The sequence below is a fragment of the Solanum dulcamara genome, chromosome 3 (genome assembly GCF_947179165.1).
Source record: "Solanum dulcamara chromosome 3, daSolDulc1.2, whole genome shotgun sequence".
Classification (NCBI taxonomy): domain Eukaryota; kingdom Viridiplantae; phylum Streptophyta; class Magnoliopsida; order Solanales; family Solanaceae; genus Solanum; species Solanum dulcamara.
In genome coordinates, this window is record NC_077239.1 from 71,770,350 (window position 1) to 71,794,222 (window position 23,873).

The window sequence follows — 23,873 nt, forward strand, 5'->3', positions numbered from 1 at the left end:
TAAAAGTAAAGTTTTAAAGTGAGGCTTTCATAAAATATAAAATCTGATGAATAACATGATGAAGATATGAGTACTACAACTATCCGAAAAGTAAGGACATGCGATAAATAAAAGATAGAGAAGTATGAATGCTACGGAACAACCAAGCAGCTATCTCCAAGGACTTCAATGAACTCCAACTCAAAGCAAGAATCACCTACTACTCGTATCAGGCTCGAACCTGCAGAATACAGGTGAAGAAAGCAAATGTAAGTATGAAAGAATACATGTACTCGATAACATCGTCAATTGACCCATAGATGAAATGATGGCGAGGATCGATCCTACACTACTCATTTTAATACTTAGTTACCATATCAAAAAAATCTAAATTCAAATATCTCTAGAAGCTAAAGATGACATTAAATTATTTCAAAAGCAATATTTAAAATCAGTCACTAGTAGAGATTTTCACAGTAAGTACAGACCATAACACACAAGCTATTTGAGTCAACTCAACTAATAGAGAGAAAGATAAGTCATTTTTATAATCAATTAACTATTTCATCGTTACGAATCATCATGTAATATAAAAAACAATGAAATACAATGCAATGTCATTTTCTCTATCGAATAGTCGAGACTCATGAGGGACTTGTGAGATTTATATATTGTGTTGGCATGCAATATTAACTCATATATAACATATGTAGGTGTGCAACTTCGATTCATATATAATATGTGCAGATGTGCAACTCTGATCACAATGATATGTTATGCATACGTGAAATATCGATCCTAATAATATGCTATTCTGACATTTAACATCGATCCTGAAGAATTAATATGTAATTATGATGTACATGTTTCATAGAAGTTAACCAAGTCATATAAGCTTTGTCTTTATTTTCAATTTCTCATATCAAAAAATATTGTCATAATTCTACTCTGAATCCATAAAAGAGAATAGAATGCAAAATATCAACAAATTAAGCAAGATGAGTAACATATTAAGCAAATGTTTGAATATTCATACTCACAAACCATAAAATTATTCAATACAAATAAAGAGTCATCAACTTACCCATAACATGACATTGTATCCTCATAAATGCTACGTTACTCATTTATATGGGACTTCCTTTACCCACTATCCCCCCCCCCTTTAAACAAGTAAATCATTACACTAAAACTTAGTAAAAAGTCAAAGAAAGTCTCAACTTATCTTAATCATTGCTCAAAAAGTTAAATCAATAATTTTTTCTTTCGTCACACCATCAGATGATCTCAATCTGGTCAAATATGTAGTATAGGTAAGTATATGAGTCCGTAAACACTCATATTGCAATATAAAAATTTATTTTTAAAATCAGATAAAAAAATCAACCTCAATCCTTGAGATTAAATCCAAAAAGTTCTTTTAAAATTGGTTTACTCATAAGGAAACTCATACGTTGAAAATCAGCTAAAATGGATGATTAATCAATCCCCGATTTCAAGAATTACATAAATCTCAACTTTGGGCAATCGCCCCTCACCATTCTCCAATCCCAAACACCAATTAAATCACTAATTAAATAATAGATTAATGAAAAAGTGTAACTAGATTATTAAAATCTTACCGCATGAAGAAATCTATCAAAAATCGTTGAAATCGTCACAAATTGAACGCTAAATCTCCATAAAATGAGTTATAAAGTCTAAAGTTCAAAATTAAAAATTCAAATCTGTTAGATGTAATTATTTTTGTGAGCGAGATATACCCCAGAAAATGCGATCCCCAACTTTGAGACCCATCGCTAATGTGACACACCTCCCACAAATGCAAAGAACGAAATCGATCATATTTTGAACTAGATTTCTATGCTATTGTAACTGACCCATTTTGATTAAGTCTATGATTTTCTATGTGTGCCTAGATAGTACATTTGAGTTGTCAATGTGGAGTAGGTAGATGTAAGCATTCTTTAATACCCTTAAGAGTTGGGTCGAAGAGGTTATACATAGATTATGGTGAGCCTCTATGATATAGTTCAAGTGTCCTCCAGTAAAGTAGATATGAATTTAGAAGAGCGGTACTCGCGGGCTAAGGATGAGAAGTCAGACTATTAAGAGTTGAGTAATGTGGCTTTATAATGTGATACGAGTGATGATTATAGAAAGACCTTGTAATGACCCTGAAGGTGTAACACCTTGATTTTTTAAAGCTAAGACCGAGCCATCCTTCGTAGGGGTATGGGGTTGCACCGAATGATTCATAATTGTGTGTATGTGTGAAGGTTCATTCTTTAGTGTGATAATAGATTTGGAGATGAATTAAAGTCATAAGGATCCTCTAGCACAAAGTTGAGTTGAAAGCTTCTTCACCGATTGAGTTTCGATAAAAGATTTTACTTGGGTCAACTACAAACGATCATATCTCCTAGAATATAAAGAATTAGGTGGCCTATGACCTATAAAATTAAAGGTCTTTGATTTCTCTTTCTAACTCCATAAAGTTTACCTCATTTCGAGTTTGGAGTAAAAAGTTATGAGTATTTTACTAAGAGGCTGTCAGAGCATAAAAGGTTACGACTCAACTCTACTACCAATAGAGTTTTCTACGAGTCATAGGAATATAATTCTCAGAAAAATTCTGCACGTCCTCAAATGCTATTTTGGTCCTTTCCTAAGCTTTTTAGCCTTATTCTAAGTAATTTTTGATTGTTTTAACTGGGTATATCATCCAATTAATTTATTTTCCTCTCATAATCATCAATCCAAATCATCTAGTCTCAAGAAACTCTCTCAAAACTAATCTAGGGTTCCTCTTCTTCATCAAAAACCCTAAGAATTTCAAGTCAAAAATTCAAGATACGAAGAGAAACTTTTCATACAAAGTTTTCCCAAGCTCTTCCACTCTAAGAACTTCATAAAAGAGTTTCTTTTTTCGAGATCAAGCATCGAGGTTCCAAGATCAAAGGTTTCCTCCAAGAAAGCTATTATTTTTTAGAGTTTTGATTGTAATATCAATCTTCCAGGTATGTAAGACTAATCATAGCGTTGGATTGAGTTCATCTACGCGCCCTACATCTAGATTCTATCTTTAAACAGTTGAGTTGAGTTTTAGCCCTAATTTCTTGAGTTCCGAATGAGTAATTTCTTCGTTCATTGAGTTCTATATAATTATGCATCGAGATTATCATTGATTCTACACCTTGAATTCTTGAAATTTCTGTTCATGGTTTCATTCACAAAATCCTAAGTGAGATTTTATTATTGATGGAGTTTTACAGAATGATTCTGAACGTTTAGTTTTAATTAAATTATGCATTATTTTGAATTTAAAGAATGATTATTTTCATCTTTGATTGATAAAGGGTTTGAGAATGAGTTGAGTTTGAGAAGTCTCTTAATTATTATTTTAAGCATGAGTTTGAGAAATTTCTTAATTATTATTTTGAGCATAAGTTTGAGAAATCCCTTAATTATTATCTTGAACATGCGTATTTTAAGTATAAACGAGTTGAGCATTGTTATATTAAAACATCTATTTTGAGATTGAGTTGTTTTCATAAACCCTAATAGCATATTGATGGATATTGAATGTATATGCTTAAGGATCGAGTTTAGAGCCTTGAATTTGTGAATGCATGATCGTGATTGGGATGCGAGCATGATGATAATGTTGATGAACTTGATAGTCCTTTAATTTTCCTATTTAACCTAAGTGAGTGATTTTCGCATAAATGTTGTCAGAAATGATTGTCCAAACTTCTCTTAAATAAATGATTGAGAAATCGATTGGTTGAAAGGATTGATTTGATAGAATTGATGAACTGATAAGAGTCCATTTGAAACTTCTTGATTTGGTTTGATTTGGATTGATTGTATTATGAGCTTTGAGTTTTGGAAAGAGTGTCGAGTACCGAATTATGTAAGAGTAAGTAATAACTCAAACCCAATAACTACGTCACCAGACGTAGGAGAGGATTGAACCGTTAAGTCGGATATTTCCTAATTTTATTGTCCTGACATGATATGACTTGATTGGGCTTGGATCCATGATTGGTTGAACGGATGTGGCAACAATGTCGGCTTGTTGTACTCTCACTGGATCATAAGTGATGGTTGTTGGATAAGAGAAACTCTCATATAAGTCTTTATAGTATTCTGATTGGATTGGATTGGATTGTATATGATTGGTCTCTGTCTAAATCTTATTTTATTTAGATTTAGGACATCTTGATTGAGTTGTTCACCTTTTCGATCTGAGATCTCTGAACTGATTTGAATCTACCTTGATGTATGTTTCATTCTATACATTTCATGTACTGGCGTCTATTTGGACCTGCATCATTTTATGATGAAGAGACAAGTTCTAGAGATCATCAACAAGCACACCGTTGAAGATCTGTTTGCATTTCAGCTGATTGGTTAGTCCTGCCTTTGCATCCATAAGCATTCTTGAGTTATTATCTTTTATTTTGAGTATTTTTCTTTGGGGTAGCCATGATCTTGTCATTGACACATTCTTGATAGTGATAGAGGCTTCATAGATAAATAGATGCTAGTGTCGAGTAGATATTTTGGTTTTCAAAACTATCATTATGATATGGAGTTGATTTGAGATTTATTTTAAATACATTATTCTTATCGAAATGTTGATTTGTTGAGGCCACTTGAATGTCTTTTAAATTCATTTTGAGTCATCCACTGAGTGATTAAATGTGTGATTGGACCAAGTGATTCGCTTGGGGACCAACAATAGTCTTCAAGTGCCGGCACGCCTAGGGTACCATCTTGGGGTATGACAGAAGGTCATTTTTGGAATTTTTTACAAAATGATCATTTTATTCTTTTCGATAGTTGCCCCAAGTCAATCCTGATCAGTATTTAGTGTTAGTTTTGGAATTTTGATGGAATGTTTTAAGTTTTGGGTGTTTTTGAATTTTAAAGGCTTAAAGTGTTCAAAAGTGGTTTTTGATACCAACCAGAGCTAAGAGTTTCAGAATGAAATTCCACTAATTCCATTAGCTCCGGAATGTGAAAATTGATATAGGAGAGTCGTTGTTTCTGGAATTGGAATTATATCGCAGATTTGAGGTCCTATGTTGGAAGTTTGAGGAATTTTAGGTCAAGATTTGACTTTGATTAATATTTGGAGTTTCGATGCTCGAAATAAAATTTTGACGACTTCGTTGAATTTGGAGGATGATTTTAGGTCTAGAAGTGGTCTTGGTTGAATTTTTGGAGGTCCTGAGCTTATTTTGGTATTTTGAGGCTTAAAATTAATTTAGTTGTGATTTTTCAGGTTCCGAGTCAAGGAAACTATAAAGTCGAATTTCGATGGTTCACATCGAATTTAGTATAACTGCATATAAGGTTTGTGTTCTCGAAATTCTGAATTAATCTCGAGAGGATACCTTAGGAAAGGGTAGAGCTAATTGAGGAATGTCAAACACTGATCATCCAGCTCAAAGCTAGAGTCAAACACACTCTGAGCTCCCGTGTAGGGGTCGGTCTATCCCCAAAAAGGGTCCTCCTATCTAAAAGGGATTCCGAAGCGAGCGAGTTCCCTATTCCGTATCTCGGTCATCTTATCTGCAATGGCAGCTTTCTTCATTTTTGATTTGCATGTCTTTCATTCTGATTTGCAATAATTTCTTTAAATTAGTAATTTGACTGCGGAAAGGCCTACTAAGGTCCTCTCCATCTTCAGCAGCTCCTCAATCTTTCATTGAGAAAATCAAACCTGGATGTCACGGGGCTTTCTCACAACTTCGTTCCCCTTTGATGACTTATCGACTGTCTTGCTTGAGGAATAGTTTCACAAAAATGGAGATGAACCGGGATAACGTCCGATCTTGGGGAACCTGTGGCTTGCTATCTTAGCCTATTGCCTCCCGCTCGTAGATTCACGTTTTCACTTCATTTTGAAGGCGGACATGAATGAACAGACATCAAGATCATGAAAACCCAAAACTTAGTGAGTTTGCTGTATTTTGCTAATATCTGGTGCACCACCTTATGTTCATCGCGATTACAGACTCTTCCTTGCGATCGTGAAGCTTTGTTTCTGAGTGAGTTGTGATTGCGTGGACACTGTCACGATCGCGTAGCATTGATTAACTAGGCATCATGATCGCATGACTTTCGTCACAATCACGAGGGTCAATAAATGAGTTGACCCCTCTAACTCATCGCGATCGCGAGGAGTTGGCCATTACGATCGCGAAGAGTAAAGTATGCTTGAATTGTGTTCTTCCCAAAATTGAGAATTAGACCCTTTTTCTCAATTTTTAGACTTTGGAAGAGGCGATTCCAAGGTGTTTTTGCGTGAAATTTTTTGGGTAAGTGATTTCAACTCATTTACTTCATTACCTAGTGATTTTGGCCTTTAATTTGTGAATTGGATTCCAAAATTTGGGGTTTTTGACATGGACTTGAACTTTTACAAAAATAAGGATTGTGATCTGATTTCAAATTCAAACACAAATTGGTTTTCACTATTGACTTCCAAATACCTCAAGGAATATTTTCGTGTAAAAATTTTCAGATTTACCCTTCATTTTCGGAATCAGTTTTTTGGGTCGATTTCAGTTCGATTTTCAAAAATTATATTTTGGGTATTTTGAACTCGTATTGTTATTGAAAATTCATATTTGACTAGATTTTATTTATTCAGAGCATCGACATAAGGGAAAGTCTCAAATTTTGGAGTAGTTGGGGTTAAATTCGAGACAAGTGAATTTTTAAACCTTTGTTTAAGCTTGTAGGGTCTTGTATTCTTATTTTGTATGTTGGGGAGTAATAGTAAATGGTTTGAGATTATTTTACTATTGTGATTGAACTTGATAACAAAGAATTGGGGTAATAAAATGGTAAATTTGATGAGTTATAATGATGTGTTTGCTATGATTAAGCCTTCGACTAATTGTGGATATGTGAATAAATTGTTGTGACATGAGTTATGACTTGTTTTTGATATCCTTCCATTATTGTAATTTACATGAACTTTGACTATTTGCATTGGTTCTGATATAATTTGACAAAAGTTGATATGAGGATTATGCCGAAGGAAAATAATTCTGGAGATGCCGAAGGGAAATAGTTTTGGTAATTGATGATTATGCCGAAGGAAATAGTTTCGGCGATGCCATAGAAAAATAGTTCTGGCGATTGATATTTATGCCAAAGGTAAATAATTTCGGTGGATAGATGGACCATATGAGTCTCTCATGAGTTCTGGCCTGCTAGTAAGCGGATGAGTATCATTAGGACAGACATGCATCACTATACGTGACATTGCATTGCATTATATTGCATCATACATCTTTTGCCATTTGTGGACTGTGTTTACCCCTTGATGTTCCCATAATTTATACTACTGATTGGTGTAATTTTGACTGAGGCTCAAGTGATATTGTTGTTGATATACATATGCTTGTGCTGATAGAACTGTTAGACTAGGCTGATTTCTATGCATGTTGTAGTCTGAAGGGTTCGGTTGATATGACAAGAGTACTTGTATGCTATTTGCTTTGCTTAGTCTTAGTTATTCGCTTGCTGGGTACCGTGTCATTGGTAGTCACTCCTTTCTATCTACTCCTGTGTAGATTCTGAGCCTAGACATTGACTCAGTTCTCTTTCCCTTTATCCGAGGCTTTACAGAGGAGACTTCAGAGGTAGTTATTTGATGCCAGCGGTCTCCCTTATTGCCCTTTTACTTCTACTTTGTTCTATTCAAGTGATAAAGACTTTGAGACTTGTATTTATTTTCATTATTATTGTATTAAAGGCTTGTACATATGGCAACCAGTCCTTTGGAGGTATTGTAGTTGATTAAGACTTTCGCTTTAGTATATTATGTATCTATTTTAAACTATTTCCATATTATTTTAAATAAATGTTGGGTTTAGGCTGACTTGTCCATTTGGAATGGATAAATGTCATCACGCCCGAATTTGAATTATGACAAATGGTATCAGAGCCTAGGTTCATAGATCTCGCATGTACAAGCCAAGTTTAAGTAGAGTCTCAAAGATCAGTACAAAGACGTCTGTACTTATCTTCGAGAGGCTATGGAAACTTTTAGGAAACTTTTTATATTCATTCTTTCTTATCATGTGAGGTTGTTATCACTAGTACTGAGTGTCGCGTGTTATTTTGGTAGATGTCGAGGACCAGAGCTATAGCTATTGGTAGAGGGGAGGCAGTCCCCAAGGCTGACGTTGGGATCCTAGCTAGGGGTAGAAGTAGAGGCTGAGCTAAAGGTCGTGGCCATGGAGAGGTCGCAGGTAAAAGTCATGGATGAGGACCGACACCAGCCCGAGGTTGTGCTAAAGAGGCTTCTCTAGAGCCATATATGGAGGCTGGTGAGGACCAGGTCCTTCCAGAGGTCGCGACACCATTTTTCAGGAGACCTTATTGAGGATATTGAGTGTGTTAGTGAGTCTTACTCAGGGTACTGCAAGCACGCCACAGGGCTCACAGACTAGAGTCAGGGCACAGATCCCGAAGCAAAGTCAAGATTAGCTGAGTGTATTAGAGACAATAAGATTAGCTGAGAACCATGGAATTCGATAAACTACATTTCAGTTATGTAGCCCAGCCAGAGAGTAGTGGAGAGTGTATTTGAGTTCCAAGCCAGTGGGGTTATAACATGTGACTTGGGATGAGTATGCTAGTGCCTTTTATGAACTTTTCATCCCTTGGTGTGTGAGGGAGGAGAGTCAGTTACGATTCGAGAGTTTGAGGTAGGAGGGCCTCACAGTTGTTGAGTATGAGACCCATTTCTACCAGGTGTCGAGGCATGCCATGGTCGTTCTTCCTGGTAAGACAATTTGGGTTCGCAGATTTGCACAAGAGATGACTTATTCCATCTGTACAACAGTGTTTTGATCTGCCCGAGAAGAGGCTTCCTTCCAGTCCATCGTGGGTGTCGCCAAAGAGGTTGAGTTGATAGAGAGAGAGGAGTTTAGGGACCCCAAAAGAGCCCGTGCTTCTGGTCAGTTCTCGGGTAGCTCATCTGGAGTAGGGATTTTTACAAAGGAGGTGGTTCCTTCCAGTGTAGAGGGCCAATTCATGCTTCTATGCTAACTTTTGAGGGTGGTCAAACACCTTGTGTGTCATACAGTGCGGGTTAGGTTTACTAGGGATCACAACGGAGGCCGACATACCGGGGTGGTCAAATAAGTTCATCCGATCCACCACAATAGTATTCAGTTATGTTAGTGGCCATTACATGTTCATTCTGGTCCCTAGCATACCTATTATACTCCAGCGAGAGCACCAGCACCTCTGACCTAGGGTCGGGGGTGAGCTCAGATGGATAGAGGTTGTTGCACTCCAAATAGGGGTGCTGTTGAATCTATAGTGCTGCAGAGATGATGTAGAGGTACTGTGTAGACTTGCGGTGGTAGGGGAGCTCAGTGCTATGCTTTTTTTGAGAGACCCAAGGCATAGGCTTGTGATGCAGTTATTATAGGTATCTTTCTAGTGTCCGCCTATTTTACATCTGGTTTTGATTTAACTTGTGATCGCATGCCTATGCTCATTCATGTTTCTACACATGTAGGTGAGCCTTTAATGGTGGATCGAGTGTATCGATCCTCTCTTTTCTCTTTGGATGGGTATCATACGTGGGTAGATATGATTATTCTGGGGATGATAGACTTTGATGTTATATTAGGTATGGATTGGCTTTCTCCCTACTTCACTATACTTATTGTTATGCTAAGACAGTTACCTTAGCGATACCTTGTGCCCCAAGGATTGAGTGAAAGGGCACTAGTGGCTCCTATCCTAGTAAGGTTATTTCCTATATACGTGCTCAGAGGATTATTGATAGGGGGTGTATGTCCCATTTGGCCTTTATTCGGGATACTATTGTCGAGTCACCTCCTATGGAATCTATTCCTGTGGTTAAGGAATTTGCCGACATATTTCCTTCCGATCTTCCTAGTGTTCGTTCAGATAAGAATATTAACTTTGCTATTGACTTGGAGCCGTTCACTAAGCGCATTTCTATTCCTATCACGACCCAACCCACTGGGCTGTGTGGGCACCCACTGTACATCCTTAGTAGGAGAACCCATAACACTTTATATAAAGCATTGCGGAATTTAAATTCAAAACTTGAGTAATTAGACAAGATATTTATAGAAATCTGAAATAATACACTTGTACAAAAATAACACATAAAACCCCAATGGACACTAGTGTAAAGCAGGTATAAGAGCTTCTAAGAGTAGTAATAAAATAAAGAAAAAATGACCCAGCTTCTACCATAAGGAAGGAAAATAGAAGCTGCTGGAGGATCACCTTCGTCTTCACCTAAGAGACATAACTGACCCTTCAACCAGACTATGCCAAGTGGCATAGCAAAAGTAGTATCAGTACAAACAACATGTACTGGTAGGCATCATCGTTCAATATGATACTCACCGCATAGTATATGAATGAAAAAATAAGCGAGATCATAATAACTAAATTTAACAACTTGTCCACCCCAACCAAATTAGCACACTCTTTACTCTCACCCTTAAAGTCTTCACCACTCTACGCTCTATAATTTTACTACCCATTCTAGTTGCAACTTAAGACCTGTGGGTTATGAGCCCACCATACTACTATTTACTTACTCTAGCAGACTCCACCTAACAACCTTAACCACTCAATGATTCCACCCAGCTACCACTGGTCATGGTCTAATTGTCGCACAACATAAGGGCCTAGTCATTCCATAACCACACTTCCATATTAAACCTGGTTCTAGATAACCACTACTATTACCACAATTACTCGTGAACACTTCAATGATAAAACTGTTTGTGAACAAACATCATCCACCTCTAAGCCTATGAATATATAATACTTTATATAACACATATGTCACATCAAGCCTAATACAACCCATCATCTTACCATAATAAGTTTATATATGCTCGCATCTCTTTATAACTAATACACCTCAACTTAAGGGTTCTTTTATAGGTCCTTAATCCATGGCTTATTACCATTAACCTTAATTTTACATGAAAATATAGATATCATCACATCCTCTTAGGGGACCATCCACACACATATACTTGGCCCTCTCAGGGGACCCAATCCAGTTATAATTGTGTTGGAATGTGACACCCGATCCAAGAATGTGTCAGAATGTGACACCTGATCTAAATACATATCAGAATGTGACACCCGATCCAAATACGTGTTGAAACATGACACCCAATCTAAATATGTGTTGGAATGTGACACCCGATCCAAGAATACAAATCAACCACAAACTATCACCAATAAACCACATTATATTACCAAGAATAGGTTCATCACAAAATAAGCCAGCAAATGATCATTATATCAAGTCTAACATGTTTCCTTTAATCATACACACCTATGAAACTCAACAGGTACATATGACATGTCCTAGAGACAACCATCGCGCACACTACCAACTTTAAGGTTTATCTTTAATATCTGCTTATTTTATATTTGTTTACATAATACAATGCCCGTTATAATTTAACTGTTTGTATGTAATAATATCACGATCAATAAACTTCTCTACTTATTACAACGCTATTTTACCAGGTCACATTCGAATTAAACCCTTACACAACCAAATTTATACCCGTGACCATGACCCACAACTCAGTTATACAATTTCTCATTAAAGTTTCTTCTATACTACACAATAGGTATATATTTACTACTTGAAAAAGAGAAACCTAGCCTACATGGGTGCCAAGAAATTGTGGAGAGATATTGTAGTTGAAATCATTGGCTTCAGATGTTCTACTGGCAAGATCGAACTGAATTCCACTAGTTAGAAGCCTTCCCATGCTGAGATTTCTTCCCCTCATATTTCCAAGTCAAGAACAACTTTTTAGAGGGTTTTTGCAGTAACCCTCGCCTCTAACTTACCTTTGGGAGAAGTGGGAGAAATAATAAAATTGCAACTTAAGTTTCTGACCCACGTCCTCCCAAGCTGAAGGCCATATTCCCGCTCTAACGGCGCCACTAAGGTGGAACATCCCACTCTGGCGGGATGGTGGGACCTTGTTGAGTATATTTTTCTTGTGATTTCTTCTAATCTAAATTAATGACGATTCTGGTCGTTACAATTCCTCCATATTGTATGGATCCAACTGAGTTAAAAGAGTTGAAGGATCAGTTGCAGGATTTGTTAAAGGGATTTATTCGCCCGAGTGTATCACCTTGAGGTGCACCAATTCTTGTTGTGAAGAAGAAGGCTGGGTCTGTGAGGATGTGCATTGATTATCTACAGTTGAACAAGGTGAAGGTCAAGAACAAATATACCCTTCCTTGTATTAATAATTTATTTGATCATCTTTAGGGAGTGGCCTTGTTCTCTAAGATTGAATTGAGATTTGGGTACCATCAGCTGAGGATTAGGCCATCATATATTCCTAAGACAGCTTTCCAGACCTTTTATGGCCATTATGAGTTTCTGGTTATGTTTTTTGGGCTGACTAACGCTTTGACATCATTCAAGTAGTTGATGAACGGGGTGTTTCAGTTTTATCTACACTCCTTTGTGATTATTTTTATTGATGATATCTTGTTGTATTCCAAGATAGAAGAAGATCATGCTTGTCATTTGAGATCGGTGCTTTAGAAGTTGAGAGAGAATAAGTCATATGCAAAGTTCTCTAAATATGAGTATTGGCTTGATTCTGTGTCATTCCTAGGACACGTGGTGTCCAAGAAGAGAATTAGGGTAGATCTAGCTAAGATTGACGCAGTTAGGGGCTTAAATAAACCTACTTCCCCAACCGAGATCTGGAGTTTTATGGGATTGACTAGTTATTATAGATGTTTTGTGTAGGGTTTCTCCACTATTGCGGATCCATTGACTAGATTGACTTAGAAGGTTGTGAATTTTCTTTGATCTAATGAGTGTGAGGGGAGCTTTCAAAAGCTCAAGACTTTATTGACTTCAGCTCTTGTTTTGACTCTACCCAAGAAGCGTGTGGACTTTACTATATAATGTGATTTTTTTCAGAGTTGGCTTAGGTAGAGTATTAATGTAGAAAGGGAAGGTGGTCACCTATGCTTCTAGATAGTTGAAGGCTCATGAGAAGAACTATCATACTCATGATTTAGAGTTAGCGACGGTTGTATTTGTGTTGAAGCGATGGCATCATTACTTGTATAGTTTGCATTGTGAGGCATTCACCGATCGCTGGAGTCTTTAGTACATCTTCAGTGAGAGATCTAAACTTAAAACATCGTTGATGGCTTGAGTTGCTGAAGAACTATGACATGACTATCTTATATCATCTAGAAAGGACAATGTGGTGGCCGATGCTTTAAGTAGGAAGGCTCCTAGTATGGGGAGTCTCGCAGAGATTAGTGTTAACAGGACTTCCTTGGCTAGGAATGTTCAGAGTTTAGCCAATAACTTTGTCCATTTGTTGGTTTCTGAGGAGAGTGGAGGTTTTATTACTTTCATTGAGGCTCGTTCCTCATAAGTTTAGCAGATTCTTGACATCAGTTTGATGATGAGAAGTTGTGTCTCATTCGATACAATATGTTGAAGGATGAAGCCAAGGAAGCTAGACTCAATTCAGATGGTGTTTTGAGGATTGAGTGTAGGATTTACGTGCCCATGTAGGTGATTTCATCAAATTAATTCAAGAGGAGGCTTATTATTCTAGATATTCTATTCACCCGGGTACAAAGAAGATACACCATGATCTTAGCTGCATTACTGATGGTGTGGGATGAAGAAGGACATCACTGAGTTTATGTCTAAGTGTTTTACCTATCAACAAGTCAAGTGTGAGCACCAGCGGATTGGAGGTGTGACTCAGAGGATGCTCATTCCTACTTGGAAGTGGGAACGGATCACCATGGACTTTGTTGGGGTTTTTCCCCCATCATGGGTAGTTATGATTCTATTGGGGTAGTTGTTGATAGACTGACCAAGTCTGCAAATTTCCTTCCACTTTTGGTGAAGCACACAACAGAAAAGCTAGCCTAATTGTATACCAGTCATATCATTTGGCTTCATGGTGGACATGTATCCATTATTTCAGATCAGGGTTCATTAGTTACTTTGCACTTTTGAAGGGCATTGCAACACGATTTGGGTACTATGATTGATGTGAGTACAACTTTTCATCGACATACTAACAGACAGTCTAAGCGAACGATTCAGGTGTTGGAGGATATGTTTCGATCCTATGTTATTGATTTTGGTGCTAGTTAAGATTAACATTTGCCCTTAACAGAGTTTGCCTATAACAACAATTATCATTCCAGTATTCATATGGCCCATTTGAGGCGTTGTATGGTAGATGGTGTCGATCTCCTATCAAAGAGTTATATTCAGCTGTGATGGACTCTTTAGACACGGACTTGCTTAGGGATGCCATAGAGCAGGTTCGTATGATTCAGGGTAGGCTCTTAACAACCCAGAGTAGGCATAAGAGCTATGTAGACAGGATATTCGACCGTTGGAGTTCATAGAGGATGACCATGTTTGGCTTTGAGTTTCACGCATGAAGGGCATGATGAGGTTCGAGAAGAAGGGCAAGCTTAGCCTTTGATTCAATGACCCATTTGAGATTTTCGAGCGAGTGGGAGAGGTAAAGTTTGTGTGCACGGGATTCTGAATGAATCCTGAGGGTGTATCCAGGATTTGAACTTAGTGAGTTTTTTTATGTTTTGCTGATATCTGATGCACCACCTTTTATTCATCGCAATCAAAAACTCTTTCTCTTGATCACGAAACTTTATTTCTAAGTGAGTCGCGATCACGTGTATATTGTCGTGATTGCGTAGTATTGATTCCCTAAGCATCGAGATCGCGTGACCTTTGTCGTGATCGCGAGGATCAATAAATGAGTTGACCTTTCTGACTCATCGCGATCGCAAGGTGTTGGTCATCGCGCTCGCGAAGAGTAAAATGTGCTTGAACAGTGTTCTTCCTAAAAGTCGGGAATTAGACCTTTTTTTCTCTATTTTTAGAATTTGGGAGCTCGAGGGAAGGCAATTCCAAGTGGTTTTTTCGTAAAAACTTTTGGGTAAGTGATTTCAACCATTTGCTTCATTACCTAGTGATTACATAGTGATTTTGGCCTTTAATTTGTGAATTGGATTCCAAAATTTGGGTTTTTTACATGAACTTGAACTTTTTAAAAAATGGGGATTGTGATGTAATTTCAACTCCAAACTCAAATTGGTTTTCACCTTTGAATTCCAAATACCTCAAGGAGTGTTTTCATGTAAAACTTTCTAGATTTATCCTTTATTTTTGAATTTGGGTTTTTGTGTCGATTTTGGCTTGGTTTTTAAAAATTATATTTTGAGTGTCATTAAACTTGTATTCTTATTGAGAATTTATATTTGACTAGATTTTATTGATTTGGAGCATGGGCAAGGCTCAAGTTTCAGTGTAGTTGGGGTTAAATCGATGCAAGTGAACTTCTAAACCTTCATTTAAGCTTGTAGGGTCTTGTATTCTTGTTTTGTATGTTGGGCAATAATGGGAAGCAGTTCAGAATTATTTGACTATTGTGATTGAACTTGATAACAAAGAATCGGGGTAATAAAATGGCAAATTTGATGAGTTATAATGATGTGTTTGATATGATTAAGCCTTCGACTAATTATGGATATGTGAATAAATTGTTGTGACATGAGTTATGACTTGTTGTCGATATCATTCCATTATTGTAATTTACATGAATATTGACTATTTGCATTAGTTATGATATACTTTGACGTAATTGATATGAGGATTATGCTAAAGGAAAATGATTTTGGCGATACCAAAAGGAAATGATTTCGGCGATTGATGATTATGTCGAAGGAAAATGGTTTCGGTGATGCCGAAGAGAAATTATTCCAGCGATTGATATTTATGCCGAAGGGAAGTGGTTCCAGCGGATACATGGACCATATGAGTACCCCATAGGTTCAGGTCTGCTAGTCAGCGGATGTGTCATTAGGACAAACATGCATCACTATACGTGACATTGCATTGCATTACATTGCATCATACATCTTTTGCAATTTGTAGACTATGTTTATCCCTTGATATTTCCTTGATTTATACTATTGATTGGTGCGATATCGCTGAGGCTTGAGCAGTATTGTTGTTGGTATATATATATATATATATATATATATATATACTTGTGTTGTTAGAACTGTTAGACAAAACTGATTTCTTGGCTGGTTGTAGTCTGAGGGGTTCAGTTGATATGCCATAAGTACTTGTATTATATTAGCTTTTTTTAGTCTTAGTTGTTCACTTTCTAGGTACCGTATCATTGGTACTCACATCTTGATCTAAACTTGTGTAGTTTTTGAGATGAATAGTGACTCGGTTCTCTTTTCCTTCATCCGAATCTATACAAAGGAAACTTGAGAGGTAGTTGTTCAATGTCGGCGGTCTTCCTTGTTCCTCTCTACTTTGCCTTTGTTCTATTCGAGTGAAAATAACTTGGAGACTTGTATTTATTTTCATTATCCTTGTATTAGAGGCTTGTACATGTGACAATCAGTCCTTTGGGGGTATTATAGTTGACTAAGATTTCTACTTTTAGTATATTATCTATCTATTTTAAACTGTTTCTGCATTATTTTCTATAAATATTGGGTTTAGACTGACTTATCCGGTGGAAATAGATAAGTGTCATCACACCTAGATTCGAGCTGTGACAGACCTCCATAGAAGCAAGATGAAGTTAGGAGAAACATCTCAAAAAGAAGCCCTAGAAGAAATCTTAGTACATGCACTTAGAGAGTTCAGTAGGCATGAGATTGATATTTTTTGAGTATTAGAGTAAAGAGAATATTGACTAGTTTGGAGAATGTGAAATACGTCCAAGGCTTAGAGTATCGACTTCAGACCTAAGGGGTAGATGATGAGTGAGGAACCAAGTCAAGTGATGAGAATCAGATAATGATGTATTCATAAAAGTGGTTTTGGTGACATGACAGTCCATTCCTACTCTAGCGCATTCCACAAATTTCAATCTTTATATCACCTTATTGATGTCCCGCATATCAACAGTATGCCCATGACCTATGCTCATACACTTCAGATAGATTCACATTTATGCTTAGTTCCCAAAATAGGAGATAAATACTATAGTCCATTGATATCAAATCTTACTTCATAAGGTTTCAAATATCAGCCTCAGGATATGAATCTACTTATATAAGCACTCAGGTTTCATAGTATGTTCAGGCTCGAGAATTCATGATTTAAATTTAGTGGCTCACGAAGTTATGATATGCTGTGAATGTTCTTATATCAAAAATCTTGGATGAATCGTGCTTATGACGTTTTTCTCTAAGCCCTTTCTAATGATCCTTTTTTTTCATTCTTGATAACGATGTTGATGATAGTAGTTGAGTTATATAAGATGGGAGAGAATGAGTGTTCCTTATTGTGATAGTTATTGTATGCTTATTCCATATAAGGTTATAAATTTATAGGACAAGCGAGGTGAGATTTTGATTATGTGTAATGGATAAGTAAGAGTATTTGGTGAGCCTCTTAGTAAAGGTTAACAAAATTGTGGTTGTAGAGATGTTAGGGAAGACATGAAAATCCTTAGGTGGAGGTTACAACAAAGAAGCCATAAAGTGGTTAGAATGATAGGTTGGAATGTTGTGTTTGTCTTTATATGGATAATTACATTACGACATTAGTGACTTCTTGTTAAGAGTTTCAGGTAAGTGTGTTAGAGTGATAATAAAAAGTAGTATTCTCTAAAAGAAAGTTCCTATAAAGGTTTAGACAAGTTTGATCATCTTATGTGTAGCACCTTGTGACTTCGAGTTAGACTTGAACATGGTAAGAGAATACTTATAGACTCAATCCTTCATAGGAGTAGCCAGATGTACCCTTGTGGGAGCTATTACAACTAATGAAGTGTAGTACAAAGAAAGAAGAACATAGTTGAGAAGAGTTGCTAAGCTTAAAAGCTATTAGTCTTATCGCTCAAGGTATAATAGTCATGTCCTTACTTCGTGCCCAAGGTATCCATGTTTTATGTTGAGTGACTTCAAATAGATTGTTTTGTTAAATCTAAATCGTTCATACTTCATGAACCCATGTCAGTTGATTAATATACTCAGACCTTATTAGTGCTTCATAGTAAGATGTCTTATGCGAATCATGCTCATAATTCTCTTCCTAAAAGTTATGAGAAATTTCAATGAAAGCATTTGAGATTGTAGCCCTCCTCTCATTTCAGATTCAACACTTATACCAAGTGTTTGAGTGTTTTATATTTCATGTTCGTGCCTTATGTCTTTATTTTCGCGGTTATGACTTTAATAGTAAGTTCAGAAAGGAAAGGAAAGATTACATGTTCTCCTATTATTTCTTCTCTAGGTTGACTTCATTCGAGGACGAATGATTCCAAGGGGGAGATATTGTAACACCCCAAAAAAATTTAAGCTAGGACCTGAACCATTTTTTCAATGCATGTAAATTCGAACCCGATTATTTCTAAGTTGAAAATATATGTTAAGGTCCCTTATGAAGTGTAGTAAGTGTATAGGATGTGTTTTAGAATCATAAGGTACCTCAAACACCGAACCAAGTTCAAAGTATTTCTATCAGCTAAAATTTTCATGTAAGTTCATTCGAAGGTCAACTTCAACAAATCACATAACCTAGAATATGAAGAGTTTTGTGGCTTAATACCAACCAAATGAAACTCCTCGAAGGCTTCTTTCAATCGCTTTTGACCATTCATCAATCCAAGTTACGTACTAAAAGTTATGCCCATTTTTCTGAACACTACGTAGTCTGCACCAATCGGTCCGTGAAGTGGACGTCAGCCACGTGGAAAGGTTAGTGTTATTGTTAAGGTTGTGTGAAGTTCCCGCGAACTAGGCCTCAATTGAGCGATCCCGCAAGTTACTTTGGGATTCTTTTGGTGTTTTCTTCTTTTCACATTCTAGGAGGGGTATTTTTGTCTTTTTCTTATCCCATAATTCCAACCCACGACTATTAACTTTCCCCAAAAGCCAAAGTCAATCATTTTCATTACTTCAGCCCTTTCATTCTCAAAATTTCTAAGATCAAGAACTTCAATAAAATAACAAGGCTGGGGCTTATCTTCCAAGGTTATTCTTTAAGATTCGTCACTAAAGTATGCAAGGTTTCATAGTGTTGGATTAGTTCATCCACACTCCATACATATATCAGAATTTCAAAATAGAGTAATCTAGGATTTTATTCCTTGATTTTGAGTAATTTTGAGTTAAGCCTATTGTTGAATTTTAATTCAATTCTTGAGTTATTGCATTCATATCATTGAGTATTGTTGTGATATTGTCCATGTCTATATTTCACTATGAACCCTACTTGTTGAGTTGATTTTTGGAGTATTTGAAAAGAGATCCTTTTAACCATATTATTGCTTGAATTGATTTCTGAAAAGAGTTTTGGAACAGTTTCGGAGAAGAGTTTTAAAGACGATCTTCGAGAAGAGTATAGGGAACTAAGTATTTCCCAAAGATAACATTTTAAATGAGAAATCTTGAATTCTAAATGAGTTTATTTGAGTACTGATATACTCTAAAAGCAGTTTCCTCTTTCAAGAGACTAGTTTGAGTAATTACCTTAAACCCAGAAAAGATAATATTTTTAAACATTAAGTTGAGCATGATTATATAATTATTGAGATAGTATTGAACACCGATATGGAGATGAGTTCAGACAACTCATAGTCCTCATAAACCATGTAGCCAACATGGGTAAAGGATTCATACTTTTTTGATAATTTCCTTAAAGTACTTAGTGGATCCACTTAGTTGAGAGTTCTTATGCCCTGGAGAGGTATAGGACGGTTCTGGCAGCTGGACGACATGTTGTATCATCACGTAGCTCATAGTGATGGTTGTCGGTTAGAGATTCTCCCAAATAAAGTTAAAGAATATTTTTACCATATTACTTTATATTGTTGAGTTCAGAGATGAGTAAGTATTTTGTAAGGATAAATTATTTTATTTCTTTATTTCTTTACATCAAGTTGAGTATATTCTATCTGTTGCAGTCTTTCCTTTCAGTTATTATCACTTCGGCTATATTACATACTGGTACATTCCATGTACTGACGTTATTTGATGTTGTATTGTTTTATGATGCAGATTCGGATACTCTTGATCGCAAACAGTTCAATAAGATTTCTATGACCAGATGATGAGACCTCATTGATTTCGGAGGGCTCTAGTATAATTAGTTCAATTTTATTTAATTTATAGTAAGGTAGCCGTGGGCCTTGTCTCGGCACCTATCTTCAGTTAGTAGAGGCTTCATAGACAGTCAAAGTTAGTGAGTCAGTTCAATCTGCTTATTCTAATGTTTTAAACATTATCACATTTATATTAAGAGCTACTTTCAGACGTTACATAAATTGAGATTGAGTTCTGAGTTTTGACTTAAATGTTTTTCTTAAATGTTCACTTTTTAAAGCTTCCACATGTGTATTTAGTCTTTAGTTCAGTAGTCATCCAGGCCAAGGGTTTGCTTGGGATCATCAATAATTTTCGAGTGCCGGCTATGTCTAGGGTGTAGGCTCAGGGTGTGATACTTTATCTCTAGATTAGAAATTAAAACATTGCTAATGTTATTGATTTCTCTTTTTTTTATTTTTTTTTTTGTAATTTACAGCCTATTTGTGAAAAGTGACTATTTAATATCTTTGTAAAATTAAGTGGAGTGTGTTATATAAAATTGTATACAAATACTGTGATATATTAAGTATTTTAGTGGTGATAAACTGACATCAAGGGATCGAGAAAAAGGGTTTATGATTCAAGTGGTAGATGAAGATGTTGATAAAAAATGTGATTTAAAAGTTTTGAATAATGAAAACTTCGAGAAGAATTGTGATTTTTTCTAGTTATTTAGGGAAGTTATAGTAGCGGTGAGAATGAAAGATGTGGTGGTGTTTTTAATGTAAAAAATGGAGAGAGGTAGTCAAGGGACAATGAGGGAGGAATGGAGTGAAAAGAAGAAAAGATATTTTTTTAAAAAATAAATAATAAGTGATGTGTCATTCAAAATTTGATGGATGATAATGGTCCCTTATATTGTGCATTTGAACTTCACGCAAAATCAGAGAGGTTTAAAATGTAAAGTTTCGTTGAGTTTAAGAATTCAATTGACAAATAATTAAGTTGAAGGTTTAAAATATAAACTTATACAAATACAAGGATCCATCAAACTATTTTACCTATAATTAATGTACATAAAATTGATGCTTTCATTAACATCCTAAAAGTATTATATGATTCTTTTTCTCAATAATTTCACTCTAATATTCTGTTTTGATGAAGAACAAGAGTATTTGACGCAAAATTAATAACAATCTTTCGCAGAATGTGCAGAAAATTGATGGACTATCATTTGATGCAAAATCTAGATAAAAGGAATGATATATCCATTCTCTTATACATTATTGTGAAAATATTCAATTGTTGTAGAAAGTTATTTTTTTAAAAATAAATTAATTTCATGTTTTATCATACAGTAGTTCGATAAAACTCAACTACTCATTGTGAAACTTGATACATGCATGAAATGAAATCTACAAGTGATTTACTACATAAATTTAGTTCTTGATCATATTTAAAGCCAAGGATGAAACATAAGCGAACATTTTTGTTCTTCCTTTTTTTTTTCTACAAGGAAAATAAGAATAACTTATCATAGTGTCATATTTGATTTACCTATTTGCTGTGTGTTCGATCCAAAGATTCGTCATAATCGTCACATATGCAGTTGTAAAGCTACAAACATGTGAAATGAAATGGTTATAAGTTATTAATATAAGGTGAGAATTAACAAATGTTAGCTACAAATATGATCTATTTACTTTCCAATTATGCTGCCATACACCGTGATTTCAACTTTTTATCAGTTAAATATTGAAATCAAAATTAACTTTTACAACTTAATTCAGTTATCACAAAGCGTAAAAATTCCATTTGTCTGTACTTGTAACTATAATCACATATCTATGCTTACAACACACAGATACACTAATAAATCGTTCAAAAAGATTTTTTTAAAAATTAAAAAAACTATTAAATGCTCTCTCTCTTAGCGAACATTGAATTTCACGAATTTGTCAATAAAATGATTTGCTCTGATCTCTTTCATTTTCCTCGTTGCCCCTACTACAAACCCATTTCTTTGTTTAAAATTTGTAAAATTAAAATAATTTTTTTCCCTAAAAGATGAAGTAACTCATTTTGCCAACTCAAGACTGTAGATCATAAGTAAGCTGAAAGGCAAAAAAATTGAAAAGAAAAAAAATGCATTACTAAACTATGAAAATTGTGCTCATAGAATTTTTATCTATTTTAATTTCATTGAGTTATTCTTAATACCATCGACAACTATAAAATTGAGATACAAATACATATATATACATAATCAGTTAACGAAAGAGCCAAAGGCTTACAAAACTTTACAACAACATTCAATAAATTTAAGCTTTTTATTTTCTATTGGAGTTAACGGTGATGGGGGATGAAAGACAATAAAGAAAATTCCTTAAAAACCCCTCCACTACAATCCTCTCAAATCTCCAAAACAATGCGACCTCCTAAAGATTTATTTATTTTTTTAGAAAATATGAATATCAAAAGAGATTTGATACTAAGTATTCAAAAAAAACTCATGCAAGTAAACTCGATTAAGAAAAAAAAACACTAAATGCACATATAATTCTGATAGATCTGAGAGTCGTATACCATCTAAAGACACGATAAAAGAATCCACGAAATTGAAAGAGGAAGCGGAAGAGGGAAGATCCCCAAAGCATGCTTGCCTGTTAATTAGAAATAAAGCATCACAGGGCAAAAATAAAATTAATATTAAAAAGAACACCAAAAGCAAGACACACAATTGAAAATTTTCTAAAAAAAATAATCAAAAGCATACCTGAAAAAGGAACATCGATTGAAATAAAATATGTATGACGGTGTGAAAGAGAATTAGTAACAGAGATGAAGTGCACAATAAGTACGACAAATAAAGAGGGCTAAAGGAAAGGTTTAGAACAGAAAATTGATACAAGTGTATATCAGTATAAGTACATGCATTCCACGTTTACTGATTCTATAAAATATATTAATTAAGAAAATAATTTAATTAACTATTTGTTGAATTTAATACTATTTTTTCTTTTGCCATATTAATGTCTCTTACTATTTATTAAAGTACAGAAAAATAATTAATTTTATCTTGTTTTATTTTAAAATGATAATTATTTCGGACAAATTATTTTCAAGAGATTAACTATAAAAGACTAGAGGAAGTAATACATTTTGTGTCATTTTAGCTTTTATTTTGTTGGTACTATTGTGTCATTTCATTGGAGCTTCATTAATGTCACGATCCAACTATCGAATCGTGTGGGCACCTATTCTAATTATCTATATAGGAGAATTATTATCATCCAAATTAAAACAGGTAATGCAGAAATCAAAAGAAAACATAAAAATACTTTTAGAAATTTAAAAAAGTTGTGTAAACTCGAGTACAAGGAAATCTTTTATGATACCACGAAAATCCTTTCTAGGAATTAGTCTAAACAAGTACAAGAGCTTCTAAGAAAATACAATATTTTAAATAAGACACAACTCCCACCATAAGAAAGTGTCACGATCCTGGCCCGCCATGATTGACACTCACTCCAACCCTTTGGTGGGAGAACCACTCCTACAACCCAACTAAGCAGTAATAACAAAAGAAAGGAATTTAAAGATGCGGAAACATGTTTAAATAATAGTTTAAAAGTTGAGTTCTTTGAAAGTCATTGTACCACAACTTTACCATCCAACAAGTCTAAAGAAAAGGGGATGCAACCCCGAAAACCATAAAATAAAATAAGAGTCTT

At 35.3% G+C, this 23,873-nt stretch overlaps 1 long non-coding RNA gene across 1 annotated transcript; it reads right to left on the reverse strand.

Moving 5' to 3' along the window:
* Nucleotides 1-49: 49 nt before the first annotated feature.
* LOC129881747 (uncharacterized) lies at nt 50-23,001 on the reverse strand. Its single transcript, XR_008765688.1, has 4 exons — nt 22,916-23,001; nt 22,726-22,802; nt 21,697-21,756; nt 50-220 (listed from the first exon to the last, which is right to left on the reverse strand). It is a non-coding gene; the product is annotated as an uncharacterized LOC129881747 (long non-coding RNA).
* Between the last annotated feature and the right edge of the window lie 872 nt (nt 23,002-23,873).